Genomic DNA, 11,242 nt, shown 5'->3' with positions numbered 1-11,242 from the left:
AATGATAGGAAAAAGAGGAATGATACAACAAATACGGAGACATAAACAGCAGGGTCAGATGTACAAGACCATGACCGACAGAATCAACCGTCCACTAATGACCTAAAACACGCTCAGATGATAATAAGTAACACACTCCTGACGAAGCCGGTCTATCGGGCGAAACGCGCGTCGAGGCGTCTGTTCACCCATCCAGCTCTTCTGACCCCTCACGCTCCTCAACATGTCTCAGGGTATGTGTTCATTCGGTCTTGCTATGGCAGCTTTTTCTTTTTTTACTACCTGAGCTGCTACACCTTCTGATATACATTGCCTTCTGTGCTAGTACTGCACGTCCTATTACACCTTTTGATATACATTGGTATCTGCATTATTTCTTGTGCCAGCATTGTACGTTCCATTGGATGCATACCTATTTAGATGCTCCCTTTACTTATCGTACTGGCCTTTATGCATTATTACATGTAGATTGCCATATGCACATTGCTTTTTCTATATGTTATCATATACTGTGTAGGTTTCGTCTGTGTATAGGTTATTATCTCTGTACACGGGAATTTTTTGCCAGCAATATTGTGCCATATGTCACATTATACACCCCTGGGCTTGTGTGTTACTTATTATCATCTGAGCGTGTTTTAGGTCATTAGTGGACGGTTGATTCTGTCGGTCATGGTCTTGTACATCTGACCCTGCTGTTTATGTCTCCGTATTTGTTGTATCATTCCTCTTTTTCCTATCATTGTGTTATTTTGTCATTATATTTAATAAAGATATTTTTTTGTACTTTTTATATTGAGTACAATATTTCTTTCAGGGATATGTCCCAATTGGTTCGTTTTTAGGTTTAACTGTTATAGGGGACCCCATTACATGCCATTCAGTTGGTGTGAGGTTTTTGGTTAAGTTGTCAAACAGAGATGCCAGCATAACAATACATTCCCGGAAATTTACACAGTTACCGCATGAATGTACAGGCATGTAATTTGTAAAAACTTAGATAATCACATAACATACATAGTGCAGTAGTACTGGCAGCTGAGGAACATTAATTAATCACGGGCAACTGGCCTATCTGATCGCCTGCAGCCCCTACCTAGAGCGAAAGAACAGGCATAACTGGGTATTACATGAAACACATCAGACCTTCGCCTCCCAAGATATAGGCAGTAACAATTGAGCTTAACAGGCCTAGGCCGACTGCTGGCCGACAAAGAAACCTCCAGACAAAATCACAGCGGATCAGCACGTCGCCCACCAGGACGACCCATAGGAGAAGCAGGAGAACGACCACGCCGGCGTGGCCTTGGACGCTGTGGTGGTAGAGGGACATACGGCCAATCAGGCAGGGAAACTCTCGGCACCTGGAGGGCAGCACAGAAGTCCGGGACATCTCCTGGGTCTTGAACACTCAGCAATGTCCCGTCCCTGCAAGCCTGCAGCTGGAAGGGGTGACCCCAGGAATAGGAGATCTCATGCTCTCTCAGCACATCCAGTTAAGGACGAAGCATTCGGCGTTTGTCCAGGGTCATCTTGGACAAATCGGATAACAACTGGATCTTGACCCCTTGTAATAAGACTTCTCCTTTATCTCGGGCCTTCCTCATGATCTGCTCCTTCAGAGAGAAAAAATGGACACGGCATAGCACATCTCTAGGCCTATCAGGATCCGGGTTACGAGGGCCAAGAGTCCTGTGAGCCCTATCCAGCTCCAATGGATCATCAGCAGGACGCTCCAGCAGGGAGTTAAACAAGGACTGTAAGACAGGTATGAGTTGCCCCGAAGATATATCCTCAGGAATACCCCGGAGCCGAATATTGTTACGGCGATTCCGATTCTCATGATCTTCAGCCAGGTTAAATAGTGCATGAATCTGCTGGGAGTGATGATCCAGCCGTTCTGCATGAGAGACTTGCTGCTGTGTAACAGTGGAAACGTCGCCTTCTATGCGCTGAACTTGATCGGACAATTTAGAGACATTAGTCGTAAGAGCCTGTATCTCAGATTTATAGGTCATCTCAAGACGATTCACATAACGCTCCATGTCCTGTTTAGCGGGCAATGTGGCGAGCTGTTGTCTCAGGCCCTGTAAATCATCTCCCATGCTAGCAGAGGCAACAATGTGGGGAGAGGAATGTAGATCCAGAACCCGAGGAGAAGCAGGCATCGATGCAGACCCCAGCATGGCAGAGGATGAGGAATGAGAGACCCGGGCGCCATGACTAACACCACGTGGCGAGCAGGACGGAGCGGGAAGCGCCATGACAGTTCCAGAAGGACCCATCTCTACCCCCGCCAGCAGGGAAGGAAACGAACCCAGGGAGCCAGAGACCGAAGAGGGGGTACTGTCGGTACCTGATGCTGCAGCGGCAACCCCTGAAGAAGACTCCTCTGCAAGCGGGAATCCTGTTCCAGTTCGTCTCCCCTCCAGCGGCGCCATCTTGGGAGACGGCCCGGCAGCAGCGTCGGTGAGGAATCTTTGAATGGAGCCGGCTGAAGACATCTGCCTCGTACAGTATGGAGTCCCCGTGGTTGCCTTAGATTTCCTGACCATTAGGTAGGTTCAAGTGTGTCTTTTAGTATGCTTATGAGCGGGTTATGGAAGTGCAGGAACGGAGCACTCAACCAGCACGTCTGGTCAGCGCCATGTCCAAGCCACGCCCCCTATGCAAGCTATGTTTGATGTTTATTTAGAAAGGTATGCTTGTAGACACCAGTGCATTTTCGTATTACTTGTCCCTTAGCTTAGTGAGTATTATTTAGTTATTAGCCATGGGGGTTCCATGTTGTAGAGCGGACACTTATGACTATTGTTGCTGCAATGGGTAAGACTGCTGTTTGAGCGATACACTTGTGTATAGACATCCTTTTTGTTTCTATGTCCCTTGCTAATAACTAAATAATACTCACTAAGCTAAAGAGGAGAAAACAGCTTCTGCATTTCAGACGTAATTGCTCGTACTTGCGTTTTGCGAGGCGTCAATTACGGCCGTAATTTGGAGCTGTTCTTCATTGAAGTCAATGAAAAACGGCTCAAATTACTTCCCAAGAAGTGACCTGCACTTTTGACAGCAACGTGTAAAATTACAGGTCTTCGGTACAGTACGTCGGCAAACCCATTGAAATGAATGGGCAGATGTTTGCCGACGTATTTGAGCCGTGTTTTCAGGCGTAATCCGAGGCGTAAAACGCCTAGTTTACACCTGAAAATAGGTAGTGTGAACCCAGCCTAAGGGTATGTGCACACGATGAGAGGCTTTTACGTCTGAAAAGACAGACTGTTTTCAGGAGAAAACAGCTGTGTCGTTTCAGACATAAATGCTGCTCCTCGTATTATGCGAGGCGTCTTTGACGCCTGTAATCTTGAGCTGCTCTTCATTGACTTCAATGAAGAACGGCTCAAATTACGTTGTAAAGAAGTGTCCTGCACTTCTTTGCCGAGGCAGTCAATTTACGCGTCATAGTTTGACAGCTGTCAAACGACGACGCGTAAATGACAGGTCGTCTGCACAGTACATCGGCAAACCCATTCAAATGAACGGGCAGATGTTTGCCGACATATTGTAGCCCTATTTTCAGACGTAAAACGAGGCATAATATGCCTCGTTTACGTCTGAAAATAGGTTGTGTGAACCCAGCCTAAGTGACAAGTAATACGAAAATGTACTGGTGTCTACAAACATACCTTTCTAAATAAACATCAAACATAGCTTGTATATATACATATGCTATTCAGCATCTGCGACTTTTTCGCTCTATCTGTTCTACTAGGGTCTTTTTCCTTATATGGAATATTTAAAAACTTGTGTTTGTTATATTTGTATAATAAATAAATTTTAACTTTTAGATATAATTGGCTATTGGCTCTGCTTTTTCTTCTTGTATGGTTCATGGTATTATAGAGCTGCCTTTATGGTGAATTATGGGGGGATGTTTTTGCTATAAACAATACCCAGCCCTTATCCCCTTCAGGACTGAGCCTGTTTTGGCCTTCAGGACGAAGCCGATTTTTCAAATCTGACATGTGTCACTTTATGTGGTAATAACTCCGGAATGCTTTTACCTATCCAAGTGATTCTGAGATTGTTTTCTCGTGACATATTGTACTTTACGTTAGGGAAAAAATTTGGTCGATAAATTCAATATTTATTTGTAAAAAACACCAAGATTTAGAGAAAATTAGCAAAAATTTGCATTTTTCTAAATTTAAATGTATCTACTTGTAAAACAGATAGTAATACCACACAAAATACTTACTAGTTTACATTTCCCATATTTCTACTTTATGTTTGCAGCGTTCTTTGAACATTCTTTTATTTTTCTAGGACGTTACAAGGCTTAGAATTTTAGCAGCAATTTCTCATATTTTCAAGAAAATTTCAAAACCCTATTTTTTCAGGGACCAGTTCAGTTCTGAAGTGGCTTTGAGGGCCCTATATTTTAGAAAGTCCCCATAAATCACACCATTTTGAAAACTGCACCCCTCAAAGTATTCAAAACAGCATTGAGAAAGTGTTTTAACCCTTTAGGCGTTTCACAGGAATTAAAGCAAAGTAGATGTGAAATTTACAAATGTCTTTTTTTTTCTTTTGGCTTGAAAATTCATTTATAATACATTTTTTATGTACCACAGAAGGTTTTACCCAAGAAATGCAACTCAATATTTATTGCCCAGATTCTGAAGTTTTTAGAAATATCCCACATGTGGTCCTAGTGCAGTAATTGGCTGAAACACAGGCCTTAGAAGCAAAGGAGCACCTAGATGATTTTGGGGCCTCCTTTTTTTAGAATATATTTTAGGCACCATGTTAGGTTTGAATAGGTCTTGTGGTACCAAAACAGTAGAGACCCCCCAAAAGTGACCTCATTTTGGAAACTACACTCCTCAAGGAATTTATCTATGGGTATAGTTAGCATTTTGAACCCACAGTTTTTTTGATAAATTTATTTGAATTAGTATGTGAAGATGAAAATCTACTTTTTTTTCTGAAAAAACAGACTGTAATGACGGGGGTGGGGAGACAGACAAGTGAGCCCTAATCTACCCACCACTCAGTCCCTGCCTACTTGCAACGACCCGCCCTAGTCGACAGGGTACAACTGGGCGACGGTCCCTACGCTCAATAAGTGCACGACAGACAAACAGACAAGGGTACACAGAGCTAGGGGGAGAAAGGGGCAGTTGCCTACGGCAACACCGTGAGCAACAAGAGAAGTGAACAAGCCGAGTAAAACCAGGAGAGTACGAGGTACCAAACGCAGAGCAGGAGAGTAGTCAGCAAGCCGGGGTCAATATGAAGCAAGGACAATGGTACAAGAAGCTGCAGCAGGGCCAGGAAACCAAACGAGAAGAATCACAAGCAAAGGAGGAACAGGAAAGGCAGGTATAAATAGACAGAGGGCGGGAGCTAGCTCCGTCTGGCCAGGCTGTGATAGGTTCTCCCACTCCTAAGCCTGCCACCCTGAGTGGTGGAAGATGGAGTCAGTCTCACAGACATAGAAGCAGGTGCAGACTGATTATCTATGGGCGTTAACCCCGAAGCTGTGCCTGGCAGATCCTTTACACAGACATTTTTAATTTTTTCAAGGAATAAAGTAGAAAAGACACCCCAACATATGTAAAGCAATTTCTTCCGATTATAGCAATACCCCATATGTGGTAATAAACTGCTGGTTGGACCCACAGCAAAACTCAGAAGGGAAGGAGCGCCATTTGGATTTCTGATTTTGCTGGAATCGTTTTCAGTGCCGTGTCGCGTTTACAATGCACTGGAGGAACCAAAATAGTGGAAACCCCCCAAAAGTGACCCCATTTTGGAAACTACACCCCTCAAGGAATTTTTTTTAGGGGTAAAGTTAGCATTTTGACCAAAGATTTGTTTTGCTGAATTCATTGGAATTAGTCTGTAGAGGTAAAAATCGACTTTTTTGCTGAAAAAATGTAGACATTTTTAATTTTTACGAGGAATAAAGGAGAAACAGCACCCCAACATTTGTAAAACAATTTCTCCTGATTACGTAAATACCCCATATGTGGTAATAAAGTGCTGTTTGGACCCACAGCGGGGCTTAGAAGGCAAGGAGCGCTATTTGGCTTTTGGAGCTCAAATTTAGCTGGAATAGATTTGGGTGTCATGTCGAATTTGCAAAGCCCCCGAGTGACCAAAACAGTGGACGCCCCCCAAAAGTAACCCCATTTGGAAAACTACACCACTTAAGGAATCTATCTAGGGGTATAGTGAGCATTTAGACCCCACATGGCTTTTGCAGAATTTATTAGAAGTAGGCCTTGAAAATTAATATCAACATTATTTCCACTAAAATGTAGAATTTTTTCAATTTTACGAAGCATAAAGGAGAAAAAGCACCCCAATATTTGTAAAGCAATTTCTCCCGAGTACGGCTATACCCCACGTGGTCATAAATGCCTTTTCATTAGAAAGTAATTAACCCTTTCCGGACTGATCCATGTTTTGCTTTTTCTTTTTAATTTTTCCCTCCCCGCTTTCCGAGAGCCATAACTTTTTTATTTCTCCATCAATAGAGCGGTGTGAGGGCTTATTTTTTGCTGGACGAGTTGTAGTTTTTATTGGTACAATTTTTTGGTACATACATATTTTTTAGCACTTTTTATTACATTTTTTGTTAGAGCCAAGGTGACTAAAAAACTGCGGATTTGCCGTTTTAAATTCTTTATTTTTCACGGCGTTCACCGTGCGAGTTAAATAATGGTATATTGTAATAGTTTGGACTTTTATGGACGCAGCGATACCAATTTTGTGTATTTTTTTACATTATTTTAGAGAAAAAATGTGAAAAGGTTGTATTTTTGGACTTTAAATATTTATTAAATTTTTTCCACTAATAATAACTATTTACTTTTGTTTTTACAAATTTTATTAGTCCCCCTAGTAGACTTGAACCAGCGATCATTAGATCACTGGTAGAATACACTGCAATACTAATGTATTGCAGTATATTGTCATTTTTACTTGCTCCTGTAACAGCGCGATCGCTGTTTCTGTCCGTTAGACCCGGGTGTCAGCTGTAATACACAGCTGACACCCGCAGCGTTTGGCGCGGGCTCAGTGCGTGAGACGCTCCATACATCACCCCCCCCCCACACCATGACATGCTATTAAGTCATGGTGCGCGAAAGGTTTCATGCGCAGCGAATGGTGCAAAGTGAAAATTACAATTTTCGACTGATGTGCCATTTTAGTGCACTATATGTTGTGCCCAGTTTGTGCCACAAATACCACAAATAAAATATTAACAGGGTTCTCCCGGGTATGGCGATGCCATATCGGTGGACGTAAACGGCTGTTTGGGCACGCTGTAGGGCTCAGAAGGGAGGGAGCGCCATTTGGCTTTTGGAGCACAGATTTAGCTTGGTAGTAGCTCTGGCGTTTTGCTGGTATTTCAGTTTATAATGTGGGGGTACATGTAGGCTGGGCAGAGTACATCAGGGGCATAATAAGAGGGTATAATAATGGGGTAAATAAATAATAATCTGCAGATATGTGGCCAGTGTTGCACTTCTAAATGGCGCCCGATCTTATCCGCTTTTGGAACACTTCACATTTTGCATCGCTATATACTGGGAGCCAGAACTTTTTTTTCTTTTTTCACCACCGGAGCAGTGTGAGGGCTTATTCTTTGCGGGACAATCTGTAGTTTTCATTGGTACCATTTTGGGGTACATGCGATTTTTTTGATCACTTTTTATTCCATTTTTCGTCAAGCAAGGTGACCAAAAACCATCAATTCTGACAATGTTTTTTATTTATTTTTTACGGCTTTCACCCTGGACTATAAATGACCATTATACTTTATTCTGCGGGTCGGTACGATTACGGCGATACCATATGTATATCGTTATTTATACATTTGGCAGCGTTTGCGCAATAAAATAACTTATTTATAAAATAAACAATTTTTTGTGTCACCATATTCTGAGAGCCATAACTTTTTTTTATTTTTCAGTCAAAAAAGCTGTGTAAGGGCTTGTTTTTTGCAGGACGGGATGTAGTTTGTATTGGTACTATTTTGGCGTACATGCGACTTTTTGATCTTATTATATTGTATATTTTGGGAGGGGTGGTGACCAAAAAAAGTGATTCTGGCATTGTTTTTACGTTTATTTTATTTGCGGTGTTCACCGTGCGGGAAAAATAATATTATAGTTTTATAGTTGGGGTTGTTACGAACGCGGTGATACCAAATATGTGTACTTTTTTTTTACGTGTTCTTTTTTTTCCTATAATAAGTCTTATTATAGGAAAAAAAGAAGTTCTTGTTTATGTCACTTATAACTTATTTTTACGCTTTTTTTTAAATATTTTTATTCTTTTTTTTACTTTCTTTACTTGTCCCACTAGGGGACACTTAGACTTGCAGCTCTGATCGCTGCTGGAATACATTACACTACCTACGTAGTGTAATGCATTCCAGCTGTCATTGTGACGTGACAGTCACACTGACAGGAAGCCTACGACGACCACCCTCCGGGTGGTCCTCATAGGCTTCTGTACATGGCAGCCCGGAAGCCATTGTCTGGCTTCCGGTTGCCATGGGTACCATCGCCAGCCCCCATGATTTCACGAGGGGGCTTCCGATCTCTGCTAAACTCCTTAGATGTGGCGATCGGAATCGACCGCCGCATCGAAGGGGTTAACTGCCGAAATCAGCGGCAATGGGCAGCTGATCGGCAACAGGGAAATCAGGGCAGACACCCTGCACAGTTAACCGCTGCTGCGGTGTAGCGCCGCGGTTAACTGTCAAAGCACAGACGTAACTGCACTTCGAGGTGCGCGAAGTGACTGTTCACCTCGACGTGCATTAACGTCCAGGTGCGGGAACAGGGGTTAATAGAACTTCTTTTGGAGTGTTTATATTGATACCAATTATGTATAGTTTGTTTGTTTGTTTGTTTATATATTTTTATTAATAATAAAGGACTGATAAGGGAAAAAGGGGGATTTTTACTTTTATCACTTTTAAAACTTTTATTTTCTTATTTTTACACATCTTTTTTTTACTTTATTACTTTTTCCCACTAGGGGACTTGATGGCAGGAGGCCCTGATCGCTATTCTAATACACTGCATTACATGCGTAGTGCAGTGTATTAGAGCTGTCAGCTACTCACTGACAGCAAGCATAGTGGGTCCTGACTTTGTCAGGACCCACTAGGCTTCCGTCGATGGCATAGCCGGACGCCATTGTTAGGTGTCCGGTTGCAATAGTCACCATCGCCGGCCGCTATCGGGTAGCAGGCCGGCGATGGTAGCTTAACCCCTAAAAAGCTGCAATCCCTATTGAACGCGGCTTTCAAGGGGTTAATCAGCGGGGACACCGCGATCGGTCCCTGCTGTAGGAGCTGCGGCAGCTGCTGTACGAGACAGCAGCTGTCACAGCTCCTGCATGTGTCGGGAAGACGGCCGAAATGGCCGTTACTCCCGTGACGTACTATTAGGTCATGGAGCGCGAACGATACAGCTACCATGACCTAATAGTACGTTCAGGAGCGGGAAGGGGTTAACATCCATTGTGGGGAAAATGTTTGAGGGACTATATACAGGATTATGTGACAATAAATAGTATTATAAGTGACAGCCAGCATGGTTTTACTAAGGACAGAAGCTGTCAAACCAACTTGATTTGTTTTTATGAAGAGGTGAGCAGAAGCCTAGACAGAGGGGCCGCTGTGGATATAGTGTATTTTGACTTTGCAAAGGCATTTGACACTGTCCCTCATAGACGTCTAATGGGTAAATTAAGGACTATAGGTTTAGAAAATATAGTTTGTAATTGGATTGAGAATTGGCTCAAGGACCGTATCCAGAGAGTTATGGTAAATGATTCCTACTCTGAATTGTCCCCGGTTATAAGTGGTGTACCACAGGGTTCAGTGCTGGGACCACTATTATTCAACTTATTTATTAATAATATAGAGGATGGGATTAATAGCACTATTTCTATTTTTGCAGATGAGACCAAGCTATGTAATATAGTTCAGACTATGGAAGATGTTCGTGAATTGCAAGCTAATTTGAACACACTAAGTGTTTTGGCGTCCACTTGGCAAATGAAGTTTAACCCCTTAAGGACTGAGCCTGTTTTGGCCTTAAGGACACAGCCTATTTTTTAAAATCTGACATGTGTCACTTTATGTGGTGATAACTCCGGAATGCTTTTACCTATCCAAGCGATTCTGAGATTGTTTTCTCGTGACACATTGGACTTTATGTTACTGGCAAAATTTGCTCGATACATTAAAGAGGCTCTGTCACCAGATTTTGCAACCCCTATCTGCTATTGCAGCAGATAGGCGCTGCAATGTAGATTACAGTAACGTTTTTATTTTTAAAAAACAAGCATTTTTGGCCAAGTTATGACCATTTTTGTAGTTATGCAAATGAGGCTTGCAAAAGTCCAAGTGGGTGTGTTTAAAAGTAAAAGTCCAAGTGAGCGTGTATTATGTGCGTACATCGGGGCGTTTTTAATACTTTTACTAGCTGGGCGCTCTGAAGAGAAGTATCATCCACTTCTCTTCAGAACGCCCAGCTTCTGGCAGTGCAGATCTGTGACGTCACTCACAGGTCCTGCATCGTGTCGGCCACATCGGCACCAGAGGCTTCAGTTGATTCTGCAGCAGCATCGGCGTTAGCAGGTAAGTCGATGTAGCTACTTACCTGCAAACGCTGATGCTGCTGCAGAATCAACTGTAGCCTCTGGTGCCGATGTGGCCGACAAGATGCAGGACCTGTGAGTGACGTCACAGATCTGCACTGCCAGAAGCTGGGCGTTCTGAAGAGAAGTGGATGATACTTCTCTTCAGAGCGCCCAGCTAGTAAAAGTATTAAAAACGCCCCGATGTACGCACATAATACACGCCCACTTGGACTTTTACTTTTAAACACACCCACTTGTACTTTTGCAAGCCTCATTTGCATAACTACAAAAATGGTCATAACTTGGCCAAAAATGCTCGTTTTTTAAAAATAAAAACGTTACTGTAATCTACATTGCAGCGCCTATCTGCTGCAATAGCAGATAGGGGTTGCAAAATCTGGTGACAGAGCCTCTTTAAGTATTTAATTGTGCAAAACAACAAAATTTAGCGAAAAATGGCAAAAATTAGCATTTTTCTAAATTTATATGTATCTGCTTGTAAGACAGATAGTAATACCACACAAAATTGTTGCTAATTAACATCACCCATATGTCTACTTTAGAT

Source organism: Rhinoderma darwinii, chromosome 6, assembly GCF_050947455.1.
Source record: "Rhinoderma darwinii isolate aRhiDar2 chromosome 6, aRhiDar2.hap1, whole genome shotgun sequence".
Lineage (NCBI taxonomy): Eukaryota > Metazoa > Chordata > Amphibia > Anura > Rhinodermatidae > Rhinoderma > Rhinoderma darwinii.
This window is presented reverse-complemented; position numbering follows the sequence as displayed.